At 47.3% G+C, this 18,400-nt stretch overlaps 1 protein-coding gene across 6 annotated transcripts in view; it reads left to right on the top strand.

Moving 5' to 3' along the window:
* Nucleotides 1-18,400, top strand: part of prdm11 (PR domain containing 11) — a 197,685-nt gene that overhangs the window by 7,255 nt on the left and 172,030 nt on the right. For 4 of the 6 annotated variants that reach the window (XM_038807408.1, XM_038807401.1, XM_038807405.1 and 1 more), the window contains exon 3: nucleotides 16,857-16,959. The exons of the other annotated variants lie outside the window; for them this stretch is intronic. The gene's annotated coding sequence lies outside the window, so the exon portion shown is untranslated. The remainder of the gene's footprint in view (nucleotides 1-16,856; nucleotides 16,960-18,400) is intronic. 6 annotated transcript variants of the gene reach the window in all.

Here is an 18,400-nt window from a genome sequence, read left to right as displayed (position 1 = left end):
CTGTTACCAGTAGCCCTCACCTCTGTTCAGCTACATTAAATGTAAATGGCTTCCAAATTGCAGCAATGAGGCTTCATTTAAATATCATAATTGTAGACTTGCCTCTCCAGAACAGTTTATCTGGATGCCCAAAACCTGCTGCAGTTAAACTGCACCTAAGCAGTTTAGTCATTGGATTACAGTCAGGTACCAATTCCCTGGGTACAGTGTGGGAATGTTTTTTTTTAGACAACAGTAAATGGAATGTGAGGGGTGAGCTTTCCCCTTTTGGGAATGGGCTTCAGTGGAGTTGAAAACCCTGATATATGAGCAACCTGAAGAAAACCGATGGGATACTGGGAGGTCTAGTGAAAAAGCCAGACTGTCCTGGCCAAACAGGGACATCAGGTCACCCTACTTATTGAAGTTGGAATTGGGAGGCTCTTACAAGCATCTGAAGAGGAAAGTGTAGAACCTCTGAGGCAGAAACTTTGGGCGCGATTCTCCCACACAGGGAGAAATCGTAAGGCTGGCATCAAATCCGGGCGGGTTTGACGCCAGCCCCCCCCTCCCCGACCGGGAACCGATTCTGGTCCCCGGTCGGGGCTAGCATGCCGCCACCGTAAACTCCGGCATCGCGGGCTTAACGAATTTCGTTAAGCCCGCTTGCCAGAGTTTGCGTCGGCTGACGCGTCATATGACGTCAGCCGCGCATGCGCGGATTGGAAGACTCCAACCCGCGCATGCGCAGATGACGTCATCGCGCATTTGCGCGAAACCCGCGCATGCGCGGGCCGGGATGCCCCTCAGCCGCCCCGCGAAGTGATACAGCGGGGCGGCGGTAGGACAAAGAGTGCGCGGGTATCGGACCTGCTGCCCGCGATCGGTGCCCACCGATCGCGGGCCCATGGCACCCTTGGCACGGCCGTGGTACTGCCGTGCCAATCGGTGCCATGGTTTTAAAAATCGGCACTTTACGGCCGTTTTTACGAACGGCCAGACCAGGTGTGTTTGCCGTTCGTAAAAACAGCCGTAAAGGGCTTGGAACTCGGCCCATCGGCCAGCTGAGAATCGCTGCTGGCCGTAAAAAAACGGCGGCAGCAATTCGTATCGGGAGTCGGGCGTGGGGGGGGGGGGGGAGAATAGCGGGAGGGCGTCGGACTAGCGTGGCCGTAAAATTTTACGACCCCCGTTATTCTCCGCACCGTCGTGAGTGCGGAGAATTGCGCCCTTTAGGTTTAATCCCCACTCCAGGACTTCATAGAATCATAGAATTTACAGTGGAGAAAAGAGCAGAGGACCTGCCCTTGGGCAGATCACCACTGCTGCTTTTTTAAATACGTGATTTCTAGATATTCCTTGACCAAAGAATCAAAATTTTGCATTCTGGAAAGACAACATGAAGCTGAACAAAGACTAAAAACAGACCCAGGAATATAAATACAAATTTTGTTATGAGTCGAGCCTTGGGACTTGTCTAGTCATAGTGTTATGACCGAGATTGGAGGGGTGCACTGTCTGTCTCTAGTTCACTACTCCACGGATCATCCATAGAATCCCTACGTTGCAGAAGGAGGCTATTTGGCCCATCAAATCTGTACTGACCATCCAAAAGAGCATTCTACAGGCCCACTCCCCTAACCTATCCCCATAAACCCACCTAACCTTTACATATTTGGACACTAAGGACAACTTTAGCATGGCTAATCGACCCAACCTGCACATCATTGGATTGTGGGAGGAAAGCAGCACGGCAGCATTGCGGATAGCCCAAATGCTTCACAGCGCCAGGGTCCCAGGTTCGATTCCCCGCTGGGTCACTGTCTGTGTGGAGTCTGCACGTTCTCCCCGTGTGTGCGTGGGTTTCCTCCGGGTGCTCTGGTTTCCTCCCACAGTCCAAAGATGTGCAGGTTAGGTGGATTGGCCAGGCTAAATTGCCCCTTAGTGTTAGGTGGGGTTTCTGGGTTATGGGGATTGGGTGGAGGTAGGGGCTTGGTTAGGGTGCTCTTTCCAAGAGCCAGTGCAGACTCGATGGGCCGAATGGCCTCCATCTGCACTGTAAATTCTATGAAAACTATGAAAAACTGGAGCACCCGGAGGAAACCCACACAGACCCAGGGAGAACATTCAAACTCTACATAGACAGTCACCCAAGGTCAGAATCGAACCCGAGTCCCTGGCGCTGTGAGGTAGCAGTGCTAACCACTGTGCCACCGTGCCACCCCAGCTAGATTTCCCCAGCTAGTTATACAGCCAAATATGTGCTTTACTTATAAATCTCAGGATGACCACTCAATGCCCAGGTTTCTTTAAAATCAAAAATATTCGTTTATAAAACCATACTTGTCAAGTTGGTGGCTAAGCTTATCAATAGAGTATGAAATATGAAATTATAATAATTACTGGGTCTAAATACCCTAATTCTCATACATCAAGAAAGAGGTAGCATGCCTAAAGCTTAAAAGTCAGTGGATCAAGGGAAAATGATAAATGATGGGAATCCTTGAAAAGGTGTCCGGGTTATACGGTTGGTCTCTCAGCATTGGCCTTTCAAACATTTAATTACTCTTCCAATACTTATCAGGTGGATGTCGCAGAACACTCAGTCAATTTCAGAACCAAGAGTGACTATGGAACAACTTTGATTCACTTTTGCTTTTGACTGGGTCTGGAGCTTCAAGAGCTGTTGTCATCTTTACCCACACAGTTATTTTCTCCCCAAAAGCAAAACCAGCCAGTTTTTATAAAGATTTCCGTGCCTTTTTATCAAAGCCGTAAACCATCGTGTGATCCTTTTGTAAACAGTCCAGCAGGGTCAAGAGATTCGCAGCTTTTAAAAACTGCTTGATTATACTTTTTGTAAAATGCTGTCTTTTCCAATACAGCAGCAACCAGAATTCTTGCATTAAATCGTCAAGGAACAGTGTATTTTTAGAAAACACAAACTTTTAGCCCTTGAAGATGAACCATTTTTCGTGATTAAAGTTTTTATAATAGAATGAGAATCTAATTGGGAAATTCGCTCCTGAGTTGAAAAGGCAGATTTACATGTGATGAACTTAATATGAGTCAACAAAGAAACCTACGTGAGTTCTTGTGGTGCAATGATAGTGCAACTGCCTCTGAGGCAGAAACTTTAGGTTTAATCCCCAATCCAGGATTTAATGGCCAATTGAAGGTGAATTTGTAGCATGACCAAACAAGTTGAGCATCAACTTGTAAATCCTCTGATCATATGCCAATGGCTGACATTAAGACTGGGATCCATGTGATGGAACAAAATTGGAGCTCCAGACTACAACATGTGTGTAAAACTATATGTTGCAGAAGCAACTGAGACTCTTTCCGGGGTGCAGGTTGGCTGGACGGATCAGTTTGGTGCCAACAGCACGGGGTTCAACAATAATTATAATCTTTATTAGTGTCACAAGTAGGCTTACATTAACACTGCAATTAAGTTACTGCGAAAAGCGTGTACTCGCCACATTCCAGCGCCTGTTCGGGTACACAGAGGGAGAATTCAGAATATCCAATTCACCGAGCAGCAGGTCTTTCAGGACTTGTGGGAGGAAACCGGAGCACCCAGAGGAAACCCACGCAGACACGGGGAGAATGGGCAGACTCCTCACAGACAGTGACCCAAGTCAGGAATTGAATCTGGGACCCTGGAGCTGTGAAGCTACAGTGCAATCTCCTAGTCGAAGTAGTTACAGCACCTGTCTCCTTATCCTACCCATGGTGGAGATTGTGAAGAAGTGGGTCAGATCTGCCTTTGGGCATAGAACTCAAGAAGAAGAAACACAATTTTCTTGAAATCTGGCCAGTTATAATTTCAGCATTTATCATTGAATAAAACAGTTTCCTAACTACCAAACTTGTTCCATGACAAAGTCCTTGTTTAGGATTCAAGTTTCGTAGCATCAGTATAACTGTTTATTCTTTGCAGTTGCGTGCCCATTGGAGTTAAACTGTGTAGATACACAGGAGGATATGGACTGTTATCGTCTTCTTTGTCTATAGAATAAATTTAACCTTATAATTCACCTTTTCTAAGACTTTTCCATTCAAATCAAGTGAATTATCATTTTGGCACAAAAAATAGCTTTTGAACAATACGTTTTATCAACTAATTGTCCCCACCAACTTCCAGTGGCGGCCATAAAGGAGTAGGTCGCACATTCGATAGCTTCCGTCTGTAACGGACTTCCAGACGTTTTTCCGCCGACTTTTCTTGAATTTTATGGGATAAATCAGTGAACTGTGCTACAGTAAGGAGGATTCCCTCGCTGGTGTATGGAGAATTGGACCAGAAGTGGCCGTGTGAAATGACTCGGTCCTGGTAGTGAGAAGCAAGCGGAGCTGGTACCGCGAGACAACATGGCAGAGGGCAAGGAGAGACGGCACAGTGGTCGACGGAGCAGCTGGTGAAGTTTTTTGAGGATTGCTTCACCAAGCTGAAAAAGGATACGCTGGACTCGATCAAGGCTTCAATTGATCAAGTAGTCTTGAATCAGGAGACCCAGGGGAAAGTTATACAGGAGATAGAACAAAAGTTATCCAACCAAGAGGAGTATATAACCGTGCTGGAGAACAAGGTGGAGGTGTTGGACGACCGCCAGAAGAGGATGCAGGAGAAACTGGAGGACCTGGAGAATAGGTCTAGGAGGCAGAACCTCAGAATTGTTGGCCTCCCTGAAGGCAGTGAGGGATCGGATGCGAGGGCATATGGGACGGGCATGCTGGAGAGGTTGATGGGGGCTGGGGCGTTCACTCTGCCCCTGGAGGTGGATAGAGCGCAGAGCCCTCGCGAGGAAGCCCAGGGCGAATGACCCGCCGAGGGGCATGATGGTTTGTTTTCACTGTTTCACGGATAAGGAACACGTCTTGTGGTGGGCCAGGAAAGAACGGAGCAGCAAGTGGGAGAACTGTGAGTTGCATATTTATCAGGACCTGGGAGCGAAGTTGGCAAAGAGACGGGCTGGGTTCAATCGGGCAAAAGCAGCCCTCTTCAAGAAGGGGTGAAGTTCAGGATGCTGTACCCAGCGCGGCTATGGGTTACGCACGAGGAACGGGACTTTTATTTTGAGACGCTGGATGATGTATTCATTAAAGAAAAGAAGCTGGAGACGGCTTAAAGGACATTTAAGCGGCGGAGAAGTTTTGTAGCGGTGGTTCGTAATACTGTATTGGTTCTTTAAAAGAAAAAAGATTGTATGTCGTTCTGGGTGAATTGATGGGTTGTGGTGATGGTTGGAGGGTGCTTTGTCTTGCAGGGAGTTGATGCGGGGGGGGGAGGGGATCTTGAAGTTAGAGGGACGAGGTAAGGGTTCCCCCTCTCCCCGTTATTGTTTGCTCTAGCTATAGAGCCACTGGCCATAGCGCTAAGAGCTTCGAGCAACTGGCAGGAGCTGGTTCGGGGGGAGGGGGGGTGGAGCACCGGGTCTCGCTCTACGCAAACGACTTGCTTTTGTACATTTCAGACCCGTTGGAGGGGATGGGGGAGGTTATGCGGATCCTGGGGGAATTAGGCAATTTTTCGGGGTATAAATTGAACATGTGGAAGAGCGAGATGTTTGTGATTCAGGCTAGAGGGCAGGAGGAGTGACTGGAAGAGCTGTCACTTAGAATGGTAGGAAAGAGCTTTCGTTATCTGGGAATCCAGGTGGCTCGGAAATGGGAGGTACTGCATAAGCTTAATCTATCCCAGTTGGTAGAGCAAATCGAAGGAGACTTTAAGAGGTGGGACATGCTCCCGTTTTTAATGGCGGGGAGGTACAGACCGTGAAAATAATGGTCCTCCCCAGATTTCTGTTTGTCTTTCAGTGCCTCCCCATCTTCATTCCTAAGGCATTTTTCATGCGGGTGAACAGGATCCTCTCGGGCTTTGTTTGGACGAATAAAACCCCGCAGGTGAAGAAAATGTGGTTGGAGCGTAGTCGGGGGGGAGGGTGGATTGGCGCTGCTGAACTTCTGCAACTACTACTGGGCGGCTAACATAGCCATGATTAGGGTGATTAGGAAGTGGGTAGTGGGGGAGGGGTCGGCATGGGAGCAGTTGGAGGGGGCGTCATGTAAAGAAACCAGTCTGGGAGCATTGGTAATGGCACCTCTGCCGTTCTCACCGGCCCGATACTCCAGAAGTCCGGTAGTGATGGCGGCACTGAGGATCTGGGGGCAATGGAGGATCTGGGGGCAATGGAGGATCTGGGGGCAATGGAGGATCTGGGGGCAATGGAGGATCTGGGGGCAATGGAGGAAGTATAGAAGGTGGAGGGCGCGTCGGTCTGGACCCCGATTTGTAACAACCACAGGTTTGTACTGGGTAGGTTGGATGGCGAGTTCCAGAGCTGGCAGAGGGTGGGAATTAAAAGGATGGGTGATCTGTTTATAGATGGGAAGCTTGAAGGCGCTGGAGGATAAATTTAAACTGCCACCAGGGAATGGCTTTAGATATTTGCAAGTGCGAGACTTCCTGAGAAAGCAGGTGCCGGCCTTTCCGCTGCTGTCGCCATGGGCGGATAGGTGTTAGATGGTTAAGGTGTGTGAGGATTGGGTCGAGTGGGGAAATGTTTATTTTACCATGTCAATGTTATTTTTGTTATTATAAAAATTTTGCAAATACCTCAATAAAAATATAAGAAAAAACTAATTGTCCCCACCATTTTGCTACGCTTAAATTCCATCATCTAAGCCACCTCTCCCAACCATGAAAACCCCATCCCGTCTCACAGAAAGAATTGCTCGAGCCAGGGTAACTTTGTTTTTGGACTTTCCTAACTTTCTGCTGTTCTGGTCCTCTCCCAATTGCATATCCAGCCACGTGGAATCTTCTGATTCAGAAGCAAGAGAGCTACCAACTGAACCTCCGCAATACAGGAGTGATTCAAATTGGGTTGCATAAGAGGTCAGAAATAGAGGAGCACAGAAATCTTGAAGACTTGAAGGAGTGGAGGAGGATACAGTTAAGGAGAGGACTGGCTCATGGAGAGATTTGAAAACAAGGATGGTGATTTTAAAATCGAAGCAATGGAAGGATGAAGTAAAATATAGATAATAAATGAATACAACTCTTTCAGGAATATACAACGTTGAGGGACAATAAAAGACCAGCTGGTCCGTTAAGCTTGCTTCACATTCACGATACCTGGAACATCATGACTAAACTAGGGCAGCACGGTAGCATAGTATAGAACAGTACAGCACAGAACAGGCCCTTCGGCCCTCGATGTTGTGCCGAGCAATGATCACCCTACTTAAACCCACGTAACCCGTATACCCGTAACCCAACAAACCCCCATTAACCTTACACTACGGGCAATTTAGCATGGCCAATCCACCTAACCCGCACATCTTTGGACTGTGGGAGGAAACCGGAGCACCCGGAGGAAACCCACGCACACACGGGGAGGACGTGCAGACTCCACACAGACAGTGACCCAGCCGGGAATCGAACCTGGGACCCTGGAGCTGTGAAGCATTGATGCTAACCACCATGCTACCGTGAGGCCCCAAGAGTGGTTAACACAAATGCTTCACAGCTCCAGGGTCCCAGGTTCGAATCCCGGCTTGGGTCACTGTCTGTGTGGAGTCTGCACGCTCTCCCCGTGTGTGCGTGGGTTTCCTCCGGGTGCTCCGGTTTCCTCCCACAGTCCAAAAAATGCGCAGGTTGGGTGAATTGGCCAGGCTAAATTGCCCTCAGGGTCCAAATTGCCCTTAGTGTTAGGTGGGGTTACTGGGTTATGGGGATAGGGTGGAGGTATGGGCTTGGGTAGGGTGCTCATTCCAAGAGCCGGTGCAGACTCGATGGGCCGAATGGCCTCCTTCTGCACTGTAAATTCTATCTATCTAAACATTCCCAAATGGTCTGCAGGCATGTAACTGACTGGGAACCAGTGTGGATCAGCCAACAAAGGAGTGATGCATGAGAAAGATTAGGATTGGGATTCTTTTTACTCTTTTGAACACATAGAACGAACAATTAAACTAAATCAAATAAACTGAGGGACAAATGAATAGAGCAGCCCCTTAAAGGGATACTGCATCAGTCAGGAACAAATTTTAATTAGGGCATAGCTCCCTATTGGAGTCCTCTCCTGGTCGTTGTCTTACTGGCCGATCTTTTATACATAGGTTAATTAAGTTAATTAGAGTTCCTCCACCCCTAATAATCATTCCCACCACGTAGGTCCCTGGCGGGATATTACATTCCTACCGCCAAAGTCCGAAGATCCCCTCGAAGACTGATGAGGAGAATAATAATAGTAATAATAATCTTTATTATTGTCACAAGTAGGCTAACATTAACACTGCAATGAAGTTACTATGAAAATCCCCTAGACGCACACTCCGGCGCCTGTTCGGGTACACTGAGGGAGAATGCAGAATGTCCAATTCACCGAACAAGCACATCTTTCGGGACTTGGCTTCTGGAGGAAACCCACGCAGACATGGAGAGAATTTGCAGACTCCGAACAGATAGTGACCCAAGCCAGGAATTGAAATCGGTCCCCGGTGCTGTGAAGCAACACTGCTAACCACTGTGCTACCGTGTCGCCAAGGAGAAGAGGTTGGAGGACGCCGGACTCTCTTTGGGTCCGGCAGATCGTCAGCCGGCATATACCTCACCGGTAAACGTCATCTGCTGCAGGAGCACTGTGGTGGCTGATTGGAATGAAGCCGCAAAGCTTCTGGTACTCTTGACAGATGGAGCACTGTTGGGCCAACGACTCGATGTCCGTGCCGAAACCAGGCCACCAGACATATCTTCTCACCAGCATCTTTATTTTGGACACACCGGTTGCCCATTGTGAAGGTTCTTCAACACGTTTGCCTGGCCCTTTGCCGGAACAACAACTGTTGTGCCCCACAGAAGGATACCATCTTCCACAGTCAGCTCCAAGAACTTTGTGGAGAAAGCCTTCAACTCTCTTGGTAGCTGTCAATCCTGGCCATTGTAGAGCATCTGATGCCGCATCTTGGCAAGTATAGGGTCGGTTTGTGTCCAGTCACGAATACACAATGCAGTAATGGGCTAGGAGTCCACAAAATTGAGGACAGCGACCACTTCATCCGCCTTAGGGTGATCTGCAGATTCGGTCTACGGGTGAAGACGGCTCAACGCATCAGCATGCTGTAGCCACCTGGGGTGGCCACGTCCCGATTACAAAATGGACACTTTGCAAAGAATGCAGGGAAAATGGACAATACCGAGAAAGCAAGGAGGTGCAAGGTTTGTCTGTTGATTGGAGCTGTAGCTCCCAGTCAAGACCGATACTGCAAAGCAATTACCATACTAATGAGCCATCTGCGGGGTCAAAAGTGTAACATTTAGGTAAACTATACTAAAACAGACACCCCGGCGCCAGAGGAGACTAGAACAAAGCAGGCCAACGGTCACCTAGGACACGCCCAGCAATCAGGGCACCCACCCCTTTATTGGAGGAAATCGATACGGATGATCAAGATACGGTCCAATTAATTGGGACCAAGTTCAAGGCCCGCCCAAAAGCGTGCAAAGCCCCCTTTGGGTATAAGAAGAAGCCCCCAAGAGAGAATTGCTCTCTTGGCCTTGGCTCTCAGCGAGGAGAGACCTGCCTAGCAGCTGCACCAGAACAAGTAAGTCCAAAGTCAACGCACGCTACGAGACAGACGCTCCTAACTACTATTCTGTACAAGCTCAACCCCAGCAGCCTCAGAACCGGACAACGGCCATTGTTCCTCTGACTGAGTGGGCGCCCGAAGCTAAATATAGGCTTTAGTAGTACTGATAGTTTACTTGGTAGAGTTTTGTGCATGAGTATATTTGACTGTGTGTGTGTAAATAAATGAGCATTGATTTCGAACTTACTAACTGGTGTATCGAGTCTTTGATCAGTATTCGATTTTGAACCTTGTGGTGGTACCTGGCGACTCTTGAGCAAATGTACTTAGAATTAAGGAAGGCGACCATATTAACCGCCATAAACAGAGCCAATTAAAGAGAGAACACAATGAGCAACAATGCGCAATCTGGGTTCCTGGGCGGTGCTCAAAAGAGTATTCCTAAGCAGCCAATATCAAGGCCCAATGCTGAATCCTTGCTTAAGCTATCGTCAGGATCACCATGTCTTCACGGAAAAGGCCCAGCAACAACTTGGTGGCCATAGACATACTGATGGATCCGCTTCACACCAAATATGACCATAAAGTCCTTCTTTCTCGATCTGAGCGTATTTTCTCCCAGCCAGTGATCGGATGTTCACAGCCATCACTCATCCGATGAGATGGGACTGCCCCAATACTATACAGCGATACATCGCCTGTGACGAATAATGGTTTTAAGGTCGACATGGGTCAACACGCACTTCACACATCGCAGGTAGACCCCATTGTTCCATCTGTCAAAGTTTTACCCAGGTGCCCTTAGTTGCAAGATGGACAAAGGACAAACACATGTAAAGGTTCAATAAGTTTATTAATAATACTATTAACACTTAAATTACCCACATAAAACAAGAGGATACCCTAGATGCAAGTATATTACCCGCAGAGATGGCTTGGTAGTCAATGGATCTGATCACTGGAATTCCTCTGGCCCATCTTCACAAAGGTGGTTCTTGTTTGCAGTCTCTTCATTGCTTCCTTCTGGTCTGGTTAGGTCACCTCGCACACAGAGTCTTTGCTGCTGGTGTGTCTGAGATGCGTACCTTTATCCCCCTCCCTCCTTGCCTTTCCAGAAACGTCTCTGGCTTCCGGCCAATGAGGTCTCGGGAGGGGATCCCAATACCTAGTGGGTTTCTTGGTGTCTGTCTAACAAGACACCGGGGCTCGCCCCCAGGTGTCCATCTCCATGGTTTTGCTTACATGTAACCTGTTGCCATATAAGGTAACGGCAGGAACTCTAGGTGACAGAAAGTCTGGCCTCATCTGGGCTTCTAACAATAGGCCGGTGCATTTCAATGGGGTGCGATGATCTCGTGCTGGATCTTAGTAGAGTGTGATGATCTTTTTTTATTATAAATTTAGAGTACCCAAGTCATTTTTTCCAATTAAGGGCCAATCCGCCTATCCTGCACATCTTTGGGTTGTGGAGGTGAAATCCATGCAAACAGGGAGCATGTGCAAACTCCACACTGACTGTGACCCAGGCCGGGATCGAACCTGGGACCTCAGTGCTGCGAGGCAGGAGTGCTAGCCACTGCACCGCTGTGCTGCCCCAAGTGCGATGATCTTTGATGGGTGATTGATGGGACTGGCTCAGCCATGTTTATGTCTTTGTATATTTGACCTTAGTCAAGCCTGGCCTGCCAGAGGTTTAACTGTGTTTGATTTTAATATGCTAAATTCTTTAATTTAGGATATCCAATTTAATCGGCCTTAAAACTAGGCCCTGATCATATTACCACACACTCCCTCCTCTTCATCCAGTGAGTGTCAGTGAACCGGATCACAGAATCCTTACCAAACCATCTCAACGAGCAAGTACCCTGAATCTGGGGTTTACAGTATCATCCCTAACCCACAATAATAACAATAAATTTAAATTAAGTAAAATAATAAAAGCAATAAAGAAACAATACATCAATAGGGTATATATAAAAAAAAGCTACAAGCAGTACAAAATGATAAGTGACTATACATATTGCAATATAGACAGGAGAGTATCAAGGTTCTGGATTGTAGAGCTTTTCCTGATGTCGGAAGTCCCTTGTTGAGTCCAGGTGTTGAAGGAATTCTTTCTTCCATCGGGCAAATTTAAATGTAAGGATGGTTAGGTACACTGCAATAAGTAGTAGTCCTATTACGCCCAGGTGTGACAGAATGCGGATACATTGGTGGATTTGGACATTTGAACCCCAAACCCAGAGGTCTTCCCACCATGTAGTGACTCCAATTTCATTTTTATTTCCTCTGTTTGTTGCACCACTTTGACAAAGGGCTTGTGTGCTGTGATCAATTGTGTCCAAATTTGTTGACGTTTCTCGGGTAGAAGTGTTATCCCAGTATAACGTTTTTCAAAATAGTCCCCCAAGCTTTGACTCAATTCTTCGCTGGCATTTATTTGTGTTTTCTCTCTTCTGTGTATGTCTACCATCTCAATCAATCCTATCCTAGTGGGGACGAGGCAGGGATGTCCTCTGTCCCCCCTGCTATTTGCACTTGCGATTGAGCCGTTGGCCATCGCATTAAGAAGTTCGGGAGCATGGAAAGGAATAGTGCGGGGGTGATAGAGCATAGGGTGTCCTTATATGCCGACGACTTGCTGCTGTATGTGTCGGAACCGAGTGTGTTGATAGGGGGAATATTGGAGCTACTGTGGGTATTTGGGTCTTTCCCGGGGTACAAGCTGAACCTAGACAAGAGTGAGTATTGTGTGGTGTCTCGGCCGGGGGTCGGGGGGCTGCCATTCCGTAGGGCAGGGACTCACTTTAGGTATCTGGGGGTGCAGGTTGCCCGGGAGTGGGGGAGGCTTCGCAGGTTCAACATCTCTAGTTTGGTGGGGAGAGTGAAAGTTGATCTGGCAAGGTGGGAGGACTCCCTCTGTCACTGGCAGGTCAGGTACAGGCGGTTAAAATGAATGTGTTGCCGTGATTTCTGTTTACTTTTCAATGCCTACCGATTTTCCTGTCAAAGGCTTTTTTCAGGGAGATTGAGGGAAGGATTACCTCGTTCACATGGAGAGGAAGGTGGCCAGTTGGAAAGGTGCTGGTACAGAGGGAAAAGCAGGCAGGGAGTTTGGGTCCTCCGAACCTGATGTACTACTACTGGGCGGCGAATGTGGAGAAGGTGCGGAGCTGGGTTAAAGGGGTTGATTCCCAGTGGGTCAGAATGGAGGAGAGTTTGTGCAGGGGGTTGGGACTGAAAGCACTAGCAACAGCGCTGCTCCTGATAGCTCCGGGGAAATACTCAGGGAGTCCGGTAATAATAGCTTCATTGAAAATCTGGAGGCAGTTTCACCAACACTCCGGGTTGGGGGCAGGGTCAAGGGAAATGCCGATTCGGGGGAACCACAGATTTGAGCCAGGGAGGTGGGATGGAAATTTTCAGAAATGGGAAGAGAAGGGGATTAAGAAGCTAAAAGATTTGTTTCTTAGGGGTTGGTTTGAAGGATTGAAGGAGCTGTAAACGAAGTATGGGCTGGAGCAGGGAGAAATGTTTAGATACATGCAGGTTCGAGATTTTGCCAAAAAGGTGATACAGAGCTTCCCGGAGGAACCGGCCTCCACATTGCTGGAGGAGGTGCTGGCGACAAGGGGACTGGAGAAGGGGGTAGTTAGTGTCAGCCGTGTACAGAACTATTTTGGAAGAGGATAAGACACCACTGGAAGGGATCAAAGCAAAGTGGGAGGAATAGTTGGGAGAGGATATGGAGGAGGGAGTCTGGTGTGAGGTGCTCCGGAGAGTAAATGCCTCCACCTCATGTGCGAGGTTGGGGCTGATACAGCTGAAGGTGGTATACAGAGCACACCTCACGAGGGCAAGGATGAGCCGATTCTTTGAAGGAATAGAAGATGTGTGTGAGCGTTGCGGGGGGGGGGGGGTGCTAATCACGTTCATATGTTTCGGTCCTGTCCAAAGCTAGAGGATTACTGGAAGGAGGTTTTTCGGGTAATTTCCAAGGTGGTGCACGTGAAACTGGACCCGGGTCCCCGGGAGGCCATGTTCGGGGTGTCGGATCAGCCAGGGTTGGAAACGGGTGCGGAGGCAGATATCGTAGCCTTCGACTTGTTGATCGCCCGAAGGCGGATCCTGTTGGGATGGAGAGCAGGCTCTCCACCCTGTGCCCTGGCGTGGCGGGAGGACCTGTTGGAATTCTTGACTCTTGAGAAGGTTAAGTTCGAACTGAGGGGAAGGACGGAGGGGTTCTACAATTCATGGGCATTATTCATTATGCACTTTCAAGAACTGGATAACATCGAACATTAGTTGGGGGGTGGGGGAGGATGGGTGGGATGGTTGGGGGGGAGGGGGGCTGTGTGTATTAAGGGTGACTATGGGCAATCCCTGATTCCTTTTTGTAATTTGTTTATGTAAACATGCAGGCTGATGTTTGGGGGTTGGTGGGAGGATGGGATTGTTGTTATTGTTATGGGGATTGACATATTTGTTGCTGTTTATTGTTGGTGGGTGTAAATTTGGGAGAAAATGTGAAAAAGGAGAATAAAAATATATATTTTTAAAATCCTATCCTGGTGGGAATGTGTGGTTTAATGCAAAAGTTAGTGTTGTGGATGTTACATATGTCTGCTCCATACTGGTAATTTTCCAGCGCGGTTGTAATAGAATATTTTCCCTTCCCCTTGTAAGCTACTCGGGTGACATCCCTTTTCAAACTTCGAACTTCCAGTCTACAATTTAGATCTGTGGTTGTTCTGAATCCACACAGGGTATGTTTATTTTTATACACCGGACATGGGCATACGACCATTTTGTCTGTGTGTTCCCATTTCTCCAGACTGGTGCCTCTTGAGCTTCCCTCCTTTCTCAACCACATACCGTAGAGTCCCCTGGTATCCCATCCACATCCCTCCATTAATGATCCCTATATTTTCGGCTTCAAAAAGTCTCACCCCGACCTTATCTTTTAACACTACTGGGATACCCAACACCATTCCTAGTGCGGACCCCTGGGCTCCTCTACAATTGCTCGACCAGACCTTGATCAGTTGCTGTAATTGGCAGTTAATGACATCGGGGTGTCTTTTTCCCTGGTACAGGTGTTCAATCTGTTCATCACTGATCCAGGACACGGAACTTTCCCCCTGCTAACCTGGTCAAGGTTCTCTCATAGTTGCTACTCATCCATTGCCCATAGATGCTACACAGGGTTTGGTTCTGTTGCCTGGCATCATCTTCCACCCTTCCTCGGGCAATCTGATGAATATTTCGGGCAGATTCTTGCAACTGTACGTGATCCTGGTGAGACCACATTTGGAGTATTGTGTGCAGATCTGGTCATCTCACTATAGGAAGGATGTGGAAGCATTGGAAAGGGTGCAAAGGAGAATTACCAGGGTGCTGCCTGGTTTGGAGGATACGTCTTATGAGGAAAGGTTGAGGGAGCTAGGGCTTTTCTCATTGGAGCGAAGGAAGATGAGAGGTGACTTAATTGAGGTGTATAAGATGATGCGAGGGATAGAGTGGACATTCAACGACTTTCCTCGGGTGGATGTAGCTGTTACAAGGGGGCATACTATAAGGTTCAGGGTGGGAGATATAGGAGGGATGTCCGAGGTAGGTTCTTTACTCAGAGAGTGGTTAGGGTGTGGAATGGACTGCCTGCTGTGATAGTGGAGTCGGACACTTTAGGAACTTTCAAGCGGTTATTGGATTGGCACATGGAGCACACCAGAATGACAGAGAGTGGGATAGCTTGAACTTGGTTTCGGACAAGGCTCGGCACAACATTGAGGGCCGAAGGGCCTGTTCTGTGCTGTACTGTTCTATGTTCTAGTACAGTAACCGTAAGGCTGCTGGCCCTTGTTATGGGCCAGGGCTTAGAAACTCCAAAGTATATTATGAAGTCCACTTGACCTATAACCTTTATGTTGAATTTGGCTAGGTTGAGCACAAGAGCCTTCCCTTCTTGTGTGATTCATCAGTCTTCCCAGTCACTTTAATTAAAATAAGCTTTATTATAAATAAGAACAAAGAAAATTACAGCACAGGAACAGGCCCTTCGGCCCTCCAAGCATGTGCCGACCATGCTGCCGGTCTAAACTAAAATCTTCTACATTTCCGGGGTCCGTATTCCTCTATTCCCATCCTTAGTCTAAGAACTTAGTTAACATATATATATATATATATAAATAAAAACAATCAGCAAGAATCTTTATCAATTACAAACATTAAGATGCCACACAGCTACAGTAGTTTATATATAACACGTAATGAATTCCCCCTTAACTGTTCCAATTCAAAAACAAAATCCAATAAACCAAAAACCCCTATTCAAGGGCGTGGCCCAGCACTCCGCAATCTCACTTGAATGAGACTGGCTTTCCCTGTGATTCTGATCCCGTCTCACCAGCAGGTTTAAACCCTTCCAGAAAGCAAACTGTATCTTTTAAGTTACGAAAGCAGGTAGCTGTAATCAATGTTTTTTTACTGGAACAACTCTTTAAAATAAAACCATAGAAAGGCAAGAAAAACCCCCCACTTCTTTCTCCCTCTGAGTCCACAGCAGTAAAAACGGAAAATGAAACTGAAAAACCTCACCGATACAGCTCAGCTCCACCCACAAAATGACATCTCTGAAGTCATGTGATTAGATAAAAACCTTTCTTTTAAAATTTTTTTTTAAGAGTACCCAATTATTTTTTTTCTAATTAAGGGGCAATTTAGCGTGGCCAATCCACCTAGCACATCTTTGGGTTGTGGGGGTGAAACACACACAGACATGGGGAGAACGTGCAAACGCCACACGGACAGTGACCCAGGGCCGGGATTTGAACCCGGATCCTCAGCACCGTAGTCCCAGTGCTAACCACTGCGCCACATGCTGCCCACAAAAACCTTTCTTAAAGGGACCCTCCCATGACACCCTGTTCTCAGCCAAATCTCCCTCGGCATCTTGCTGAGCATTTTAATTTAAGCTGTCCAAGGTCTGTTTAACTTGTCGGGTTAGGACTCTGAGCTTATTATCCAAATCAGCCAGATCTAATGCCTTACTGGTGGATATCCTCGCTCCGTATGCAGTCACCAGATCGTTCAGGATTTCCCTCCTCTTGCGCCCCTTTGACCTGGGCATCTCTTCCCCCTCGTGTGTCCTAATCTTTCGGCTCAGTAGCCTCTGGGTTAAGTGGAGATACAATTTTCTAAGTGGTGAGAGGACACCAGTCTGGTAATTGTGTTCCGGCTAAATCTACCACTACCAATTTGTAATGTGTGTTGTTTAGATTACCGGGAGTTTTTAGTTGACCTGAGCTTGAACATGGTCCATAAAGTCGATTGTTCTTTGAAGATCTGAATGCTGCAAAGCCTTCCAAAGTCGAATGGTCGGTACGAATTTTCTTATTTTCTTTCTAATTCTTGTCTAGTCTTACTAGTAAGCTTTCTTAAAGTTATTTTACCTGGTACCATGTTTAACATGTTACTCATTTGTTTTATACCAAGATGCTCTTAAATCCGGTGTTGATGAACACTCATAGTGGTCCAATAAAAGAAAATAATTTATTGAGTAACTAAACGATTAACTTGTGAGTTTGATTCTTTAATACTTTTACTCGCTATAAAATAAACAAGATAGAATAAGAATAAACTATGATTAACTACACTTGCACTCTGAGCTAACTCTCTACACCTCTGGTCTCTAGTCACAATACACACGAAGAGCGGGAAAGCAGATTGAGTCTGTCTTTATACCCCTTGCTAGTGCTGCCCTCTAGTGATCATTTAACTGTAATGACTATACATTAACCCCTTATGTATATACAGATATACAGATCACTACAGGGTTTTATTCCTGAGGCCCTGTAAATTGGGGTGTGTGTGCTTGTCCCGGGGGTACAGGGTGGGGTCGATAATCTGGGGTACAGGTTGTGAACCGTGGTTTCGGTCCGGTGGTATGGGGTGAGGATTGGAGCCCTCTTGTGGCTCAAAGATTCCTTCCAGGGTTACGTGGTATTGGTGAAAATTTTGCTGGGAGCAGAATGCCTTCATTTGGTTCACATGGTACCAGCTGCATTTCTTGTGGTCTACCATGACCTTGTACACCGTGGGGCTGGCCTTATCTACGACCGGATAGTATCCGGCGTATTTGGGGGACAGGAACATACTAGGCTGGAAGACTGTGATCATTATCTGTTGCCCAACTTCATATTCAATGGGTTTTACCTTACCATCAAAGTAGGCCTGCCTTTGCTGCTTCTGTTGCCAATATTAACAGCTGCAGTCCGTTGTGCGGCCTGTATGTTTTTCAGGGTAGCTACTTGTGATTTTAACTCTTCAATCTCGTGCAGGCATTTGGGAGTGGTCTGTTGGGCGTGCAGTATTTTCTTCTGCTTGGTGCAAAACATTTACTGCAACCAGCAGGTTGCTGCATTGACGTTTAACTTCCTGTACCTATTGCAGCACGGCCTCTGTCACTGACAGCGCGCTGTGCCTTTTGGTGGGCTTTATCACATTGAGCCTGGAACTGGCTCATGTATATCATATTAATCTGGTTCCTTTCTTCTCGTGTGCCTACCTCCACTTCCAATTGTTGTATGCGCATGGCAGCACTCATTAAGACCAGTTGGGTTACCTGGACCTCTCTGTCCCGATTAACCTGGATAATCTCTGCTTCTCTACCACGGAACTGTTCGAGACAACTGGCGATTGCAATCGCCTTAGTAAGCTTGGGGCCACTTTTACCCACTTCCTTATGGGCATGACTCCAACAGTCCTCTCCCTCAGATCCCAGATCTAGTTTTGGGGCGTCACCCCACTGCACCCATTTGGA

The sequence above is a fragment of the Scyliorhinus canicula genome, chromosome 9 (assembly GCF_902713615.1).
Source record: "Scyliorhinus canicula chromosome 9, sScyCan1.1, whole genome shotgun sequence".
NCBI lineage: Eukaryota > Metazoa > Chordata > Chondrichthyes > Carcharhiniformes > Scyliorhinidae > Scyliorhinus > Scyliorhinus canicula.
The sequence above is the reverse complement of the archived record's forward strand: the minus strand, read 5'-3'. Positions and strand labels throughout refer to the sequence as shown.